Here is an 8,591-nt window from a genome sequence, read left to right as displayed (position 1 = left end):
CACCGCACACTGAAGGGGAGGAGGCGGATCGAGTGGTTAATCCACCCACCGCAGACCGCACCGACTGCAGTGAGCGAAGCGCCAGACCCGACCACTCCGACCACCCCGACCGGGGGGGTGGGGGGGTAAGTGATAGATCGAGAACGTGAGGTGACTAACCCCGCCCCTCCACCCAAGGTGGGAATGAAAGTGGTTGAACCCTCTCCCATTTCGTCCACTGTAGACGACAGTGCGGACGATATCATGGAAGTATCGGTAGCGGACACCAGGAAAAAATGTCAGAAGCGTTCAAGTGATGAATCCTGTGATTCCGAAGAAAAACAAAATAAGATTCAGATCGTGTCAGGCTCGCAGGACCTCCAGGGTGAGGCCTACACCGGAAACTCCTTGGCGGTAATGTAGATGGTACCGGAAGTGTATGTACGTGAGGAAGATTCGCTTGCCCCACTTGCTGAGATTGAGTATGACCCAGAAAATAGTCGATCCTCTCAGGAGGTGGTAAGTCCTTGTCCTGATAACCAAACTCGCTCAGACGAGTTAGCAGCTGGATCTGCTAGTGAGGAAAAAATAGATAAAGGGGAAAGTCCTTGCGACTGTGAGGATAACGTTAACCCTTCCCTGACAGATAAAAATGAAAGGGATGATGAGGTGGGGGACATACTTATAGCCACAGAGGATATGGTAAATCTGGAAGGGTCTGCAAAGAGTGCGGAGGTCCTTGACCCTGTAGAATTGCTGTTTCCAAAACTAAGTGTTCAGCAAATAGTAGGAAAAGATGCAGATCAAGATGAAGCACTTGATTCTGATGAAACCTCTTCTACTCCACTCTTTAGTGCTTCAAGTGCTCAAGAGAGTGAGGCGTGTGATGACAATACCATCACCATGGTTTCTCAACAAAATGTTATTAAGTTCCTTGATGAAACGTTCAGGAAAAGACATGTAAAAATCAAAGACTACTTTCCGAATCTGCATGATTTTATTTTGACTGCAAAGAACATGATTCGTGAACCTTATCAGGTTAACATGTCAGAACCTCAATTCCAGAGGCTAAGAAAATGTGTAACTCGAGCGGGCAAGGAACTGTATGAATAGTTAACAGAGTGGAGATAAAAGTAGCATCCTTAAACATCAACGGTGGTCGCAGTTGTGTGCGTCGCCTCCAGGTGTTTCAAATGTTTCAGAATGAAAAAATTGATGTGCTGATGTTACAAGAGACGCATGCAAATCAGTCTTCTGAGGTTGAGTGGCGTAATATCTTTAAAGGTTGTCACTTTTTCTCCAGTGCTTTCGTTGATGCCAAGGCTGGTGTTGCAGTAGTCTTACATCCTAGACTCCAGCCGTTGGAGATCAGATGTAGAGAAATTTGCAAGGGCCATTTACTATCTGTGGAGTTTGTCAGCGGTAACCAAAATATTTGCACGACAAATGTATACTGCCCTAGTGCTAACTCTGCAAGAAGTGCTTTTCTTCACAAGTTCGCAGGTTTTTTAAGCACTATTGCCCTGTCCATGTTGGTTTGCTTGGGGGGAGACTACAACTGTACCCTCAACCCACAACTTGATAGAAACACTCCTGAGCCTCATCCACCGAGTGCAAGGCCTTTGGCACAGCTCATTAAAAAATTTCAACTTATGGATGTGTGGCGGGTACAGAACCCTAACATCCGGCAGTACACGTGGGTTTGTGCCGCAAGAAATCTTTTGACAATGGCTCGTTTGGATAGAATTTATGTTAACCATGATAAGGTAAATCTTGTCAAGAATTCTTATATAAGGCCGTCTGGTTTTTCTGATCATCACATGGTCGTTGTTGTATGTGGCTTACCTCATCACGTGTGTAGAAGTGCATATTGGACTTTCAATGTCAAACTTTTACAAAGTGAGCATTTCAAAGAAGCATTCAGAATGGTATGGAAGGAATGTGAAATGCAAAAGTTTTTGTACCTAAATTTAAGGCAATGGTGGGATTGCACAAAATCCCAAATTAAGTGTTTTTGCCAGCAATACTGTCGTTATAATACCTGTAACACACTCGGTGTGATAACTGCCTTAAAAAACGATATACTTTATTGTGAGCAGAAACCTGGAATGTCCAATGAAAATGTCCAGCAGTTGTCAGAGAAAAGAACACTACTGGCTGAAATGGTGAGAGAGCGTGTATCTGGTGCTTTCGTCCGACTGCGAATGGACAATATTCAACTTGACAAACCAAACAAAGCCTTTTTCAACTTGGAAAAGACAGCCAAGATCCCTCAACAAATTCACGCTTTGCGCTCTTCTGCCGGTGCGCTTCTGTCTTCTCAAAGTGACATCAAGGATGAATTACGAAACTTTTATTCAAAGCTGTTTGCCTTGAGAACTGTGAACCAGGAAAACAGAAACGGGATGTTTGAACTGCTCCCATCTCTGTCTGAAGACCAGCAACAACAACTGGAGCCTGGCATCTCTCTCGGAGAACTTACTGCTGCTCTTAAAGGAATTCAAGATGGGAAAGCCCCTGGACTTGACGGCCTCCCAGTTGAATTTTACAAGGCCTTTTGGGACATCCTAGGCCCTACTCTACTTGACATCTTTCATGATAGCCTTGAACAAAGTGAATTGCCACTAAGTTGCCGGAGGTCAGTTTTGTGTCTCCTTCCAAAAAAAGGGAACTTGCAAGACGTCACAAATTGGCGGCCTGTGTCACTCCTAAATACGGACTATAAAATATTGTCGAAGGCGCTCGCGATACGTCTAAAGGAAGTCATCCCCCTTTTGATTGATATTGATCAGTCTTATTGTGTTCCTGAGCGTTCTATTTACGATAACATTTTTTTGGTGAGAGACTTGATCAGTCTCGGTCGTACTACATCTCATGGTTTTGGTTTGGTTCTTTTAGATCAAGAAAAAGCTTTTGACAGTGTTGACCATTCTTTTTTGTTTGCTGTACTAAGGAGAGCTGGTTTTGGACAAAATTTTGTTTCCTATGTTAAGTTGTTGTATGAAAATGCATCCTGTCTGTTGAAGGTAAACAACAGCTTATGTTGCCCTTTTCCCTTTCAGCGAGGCATCCGTCAGGGCTGCCCGCTTTCAGGAATGCTATACAGTCTCTCGGTCGAACCTTTACTAGCTTTGCTCCGAAACTCAGTGGAAGGAGTCTCCTTAACAAAAAAACACAAAATGGTTACTTCAGCTTATGCGGATGACATTTGTGTTGCTATTTCCAGCCAAAATGATGTGGGTGAGGTCTTTCGATGTCTGTCCCAGTTTGAGCTCGCCTCCACGGCAAAAGTAAATTGGAACAAAAGTGTTGCCTTATGGGTGGGCCCCAGTCCACCTTCCTCAGCTCTGCCTGTGTTACCAGGAGGAATGCAGTGGAATAAAGAGGGGTTTAAATATTTAGGGTTATTTCTCGGAGTCCAAGCATATGAACAAAAAAATTGGGAGGGTTTCTTGGAAAGAATTAAGCAGAAACTGGCTAGATGGAAACGGTTGCACCACCTTCTATCACTTAAGGCAAGGGTGACAATAATAAATAACCTGGTGGTTCCTTTTATTTGGCATAAAGTTATCCCCCTCCAACCTCCGAGATACTTGGTCACAGGCATTCAGAGGGTTCTAACTCAGTTTTTCTGGGGAGGCCACCATTGGCTTGGACCAGACACGGTGTGCAGACCCCGAAATGCAGGTGGCCAAAGCTTGATACATGTTCCGAGTCAGATAATGGCTTTCCGCATGTTGACGATAAAGCGTTTATTGTATAGTGAGTGTGTCCCGTGGCGGCCTCTCACAAACGCTTGGCTGCAGGAAGCAGATGGGTTGAAGCATGACCGAGAGCTCTTCCTCATGGACCTGCAGCATGTCAACATGACTCTGCTCCCCGAGTTTCATCAGAGCCTTCTGAATGCCTGGCAAGTCCTTGGAATACAACGATTAGAGGTGTCCTACGATGCAAAAAAATATATGCATGAGCCATTGGTCCTGAATCCTTTATTCCCTGAAATTTCAACCTCCAGGTCATTTATGCATTGCTTCACCTGTAATGGAATAAACAGAGTGCGAGACCTGATGAAGCCTTCCATAAATGGTTGGTTATCCACCGGTTCTCTCACATCAAAAGTGGGGGTTCGGTCATCTAGAATGGTGGACAAAGTTTTGAGAGTTGTGATTAAAACTTTCAGGGAATTAAATATCGGGTGGACTGGGGCAGATGAAGTGGTGGACTCTCGTCTCTATTTCCCCGAGCTCCAAGTCACCTCAAAAAAACAACAGTGTGTCTTCTCAAAGTCAGATGGTTGCGGTGTGTTCCATGTGATGGGGAAAAAAGTTATTTATGGGATATGCCAAGAGGTGCTTATACCGGGTTTCACAAAACCTTTAAAAAATCGGTGGGATGAGATCATTCCGGCTAATTCGTTCCTATCTCCAGTGTGGAAAGAGATGTATAGGTCTCCAACTTTAGGTCGAACCGGAGACTTAAATTGGAGACTAGTTCATCAGGCCCTGGTCACCAAATACTTATTTAATAAGTTTGATCCTTCTGTACTGAATGTTTGTCCTTTTTGTGAAGAGGCTGAAAATGTGACCCATGCTTTCGTGAAATGAAAGAGATTGGTACCCCTTTTTTGTTTCCTCCAACAGTTCTTTTATAAATTTCAGTTTGTTTTTTCTGTTGCAATTTTTGTGTATGGCATTGAAAGGAGCACCAAGAGCAAGACAGCGGTCCCTCTCTTGAATTTTCTGTGCGGGATTGCTAAACTCGCAATATATAAAACTAGGAAGAGCAAATTGAGTGGCAGAGATGAAAATGTGCTGTTTTGCTTCAAAGGAATAGAGTCGGCCCGGATAAGTTTCGGCAGTGTGAACGACGATTGTTTTACAGATGAGGTGGTTGAGTTTGTTTTTGTAAATTATACTTACGCTCAATGTCCACATATACATGTATATACATCCTTTTTGCTTGTACAACTTTCTTTTTCATGTAAAAATTTTGCGGTGTTCTTCCATGTGTGTTTTGATACTTTTATAATAAAAGCACATAAAAGTCAAAGTTTCTCTCTCTCTCTCTCTCTCTCTCTCTCTCTCTCTCTCTCTCTCTCTCTCTCTCTCTCTCTCTCTGTCTCTGTCTCTGTCTCTGTCTCGGTCTCTGTCTCTGTCTCTGTCTCTGTCTCTGTCTCTCTCTCTCTCTGTCTCTCTGTCTGTTCCCCAACACAAGATCTGTCAGCAACCCTCTTATGGTTAAACCTCCAAAATCAAGACTCTCTGCTCACATTCACTCTTTCATTCCTCTTTTCTCCCGCCTCTGGAACAAACTCCCCCCACTCCCTTCAATCCCACTCCTCCCTCCAGGTCTTTAAAACAGCTCTTCACCACCATCTCTTATCTTCCCCCATCCAAAACCTGGATCTTTTCTACCCCCACTAATTCACCCCAGATCCACTTTTGTGAAATACCACCTTCTTTCCTGGAAGTCTTGCAGGGTCCATGTGTTTTATACTTCTCCCACCTCCCCCCAAGCCCTCTCCCTCCCACAGATCTCCCGATGTCCCTGCTCTCAAATGTTGTGTTTGTGTGCTTCCCCCTCTCTCCCCATCTTGTCTACCGCTCCCCATATTATATGTTTTACGTGTCTGTTTGATTTTTTTTGTGTGATTAATGTTAGCTCTTTCACGAGCCTCCATCTTGTATACAAAAAAAAAAAAAGAAGACCGGCCAAAGGTCAACCACTTTTTTACAAATTTCTAAAATCCTCAATTTTCATCCAATTGACTTGAAATTTGAATAAAATTTACACATCAGCTAATTGAATTGAACCACCAACTATTTTGAGATCAGCGTAGGCCAAAAGGTCAACACAGGCCAAAGGTCAACCATTTTTTTTCAAATTTCTAAAATCTTCAATTTTCATCCGATTGACTTGAAATTTGAATAGGATATATATGTCGGCGAATTGAATTCAACCACCAACAATTTTATTAGATTAGTGTAGGCCAAAAGGTCAACATAGGCCAAAGGTCAACCACTTTTTTTTCAATTGCTAAAATCCTCAATTTTCATCCAATTGACTTGAAATTTGAAGAGGATTTACACAGCAGCTAACTGAATTCAACCACCAACTATTTTGAGATCAGCCTAGGCCAAAAGGTCAACACAGGCCAAAGGTCAATCACTTTTTTCAAATTTCTAAAATACTCAATTTACATCCGATGACTTGAAATTTGAAAAGAATTTACATATCGGCTCAACTATTTTTCAACCACCAACTATTTTTGAGATCAGCATAGACCAAAAGGTCAACATAGGCCAAAGGTCAACAACAATATTTCAAATTTCTAAAATCCTCAATTTTCATCCGATTGACTTGGAATTTGAATGTGGTTTTCATATCGGCTAACTGAATTCAACCACCAACAATTTTTCAGATCAGCGTAGGCCAAAAGGTCAACATAGGCTAAAGGTCAACCACATTTTTCGAATTTCTAAAATCCTCAATTTTAATCCGATTGACTTGAAATTTGAATAGGATTTTCATTACAGCTAACTGAATTCAACTACCACCTATTTTTGAGATCAGCATAGGCCAAAAGGTCAACATAGGCCAAAGCTCAACAACTTTCAAATTTCTAAAATTCTCAATTTTCATCTGATTGACTTGCAAATTGAATGGGATTTTCATATCGGTTAAATGAATTCAGCCAACAACTATTTTGAGGTCATCATAGGTCACAAGCTCAACATAGGCCAAAGGCCCACCCCTTTTTTCAGATTTCTAAAATCCTCAATTTTCATCCGATTGACTTGAAATTTGAATAGGATTTTCAAATCAGCAAACTGAATTCAACCACCAACTATTTTTGAGATCAGCATAGGCCAAGAGGTCAACAACAAATTCAAATTTCTAAAATCCTCAATTTTCATCCGATTTACTTGAAATTTGAATAGGATTTTCATATCAGCGAACTGAATTCAACCATAAACTATTTTTGAGGTCAACGTAGGCAAAAGGTCAACATAGGCCAAATTTGTAAAATTGTCAATTGTCATCAGATTAACTTAAACTTTGAAGGCGATTTGCATATCAGGTCACTGAATTCAACCACTAATTATTTTTGAGGTCAAAAGGATGCTCTACTGAGTGCCATTCTACTTTGTTCTGTTTTGCCAAGTGTCACTCTGAGTGATTTTTCATTTGTTACATGGCAAAAAAAACTTTTTTTTTGACAAGTATGTTGATCATTCCTGTGTGTGTGTGTGTGTGTGTGTGTGTGTGTGTGTGTGTGTGTGTGTGTGTGTGTGTGTGTGTGTGTGTGTGTGTGTGTGTGTGTGTGTGTGTGTGTGTGTGTGTGTGTGTGTGTGTGTGTTTTGTCTGTCCGCTCATTTAAACTTGCCTACAGGTCACAATTTTAAACCGACCTTCACGAAATTTCACCAAATTGTAGAGTTCGTGTTCGACAAAATGCTTAATTTTTTTAGGTCAAAAGGTCACAAGGTCAAAGCACTTTTTTCAAATTTCTAAAATCCTCAATTTTCAACCGATTGACTTTAAATTTGAATTGGATTTTCATATCAGCAAACTGAATTCTACCACCAACTATTTTTGAGGTCAGCATAGGCCAAAAGGTTAACATAGACAAAAAGGTCAACGTAGGCCAAAAGGTCAACATCCTTTTCCAATTACTAAAATCCTCAATTTTCATCCGATTGACTTGAAATTTGAATAGGATTGACATATCAGCAAACTGAATTCAACCACCAACTATTTTGGAGATCAACATAGGCCAAAGGTCAACCACCTTTTCCGAATTTCTAAAATCCTCAATTTTCAACCGATTGACTTGAAGTTTGAATTCGATTTTCATATCAGCAAACTTTATTCAACCATCAACTATTTTTGAGGTCAACATAGGCCAAAATGTCAACATAGGCCAAAAGGTCAACATAGGCCAAAGGTCAACCACTTTTTTCAAATTCTTAAAATCCTCAATTTTCATCCGATTTACTTGAAATTTGAATAGGATTTACATATCAGCAAAATGAAACCAACCACCAACTATTTTCAGTCAACATAGGCCAAGAGGTCAACATAGACCAAATTTCTAAAATTGTCAATTTTCATCCAATTAAGTTAATTTGAAGACTATTTGCCTGTCAGGTGACATAATTCAACCACTAATTATTTTTGAGGTCAAAAGGATGCTCTACCGAGTGCCATTTTACTTTGATCTGTTTTGCCAAGTGTCGCCCCAAGAGTGATTTTTTTCATTTGTCTGTGTTTGTCTGTCCGTTTGTTTGTCTGAGGTCTGTTTGTCTGTTTGTTTGTCCGCACAGACTAAATATGAATTTCTCTGCAACCGTTGGTCCGATTGACAGGAAATTTTCACCATACCTGCATCTCCACCTGTAGAATATTTTAATGATAATTATGACGTTATAGATCACGTGGTATGGGTGCCATATTGGAAAAACCGAAAAAAACTTTGCACCTTTATATGTCTGAAAGTGCTGCATAGAAAAATGGAGACATGGCTCATTGTAAAGAACTCTCCATGTGGAATAAAATGTGTTAATGATGATGTCATAGGTGCCTCCATTATGACATCATAATTCGTCAAG

This window comes from Myxine glutinosa, chromosome 1 (assembly GCF_964187855.1).
Source record: "Myxine glutinosa chromosome 1, kmMyxGlut1.1, whole genome shotgun sequence".
NCBI classification, from domain to species: domain Eukaryota; kingdom Metazoa; phylum Chordata; class Myxini; order Myxiniformes; family Myxinidae; genus Myxine; species Myxine glutinosa.
Note: the sequence above shows the minus strand (reverse complement) of the source record.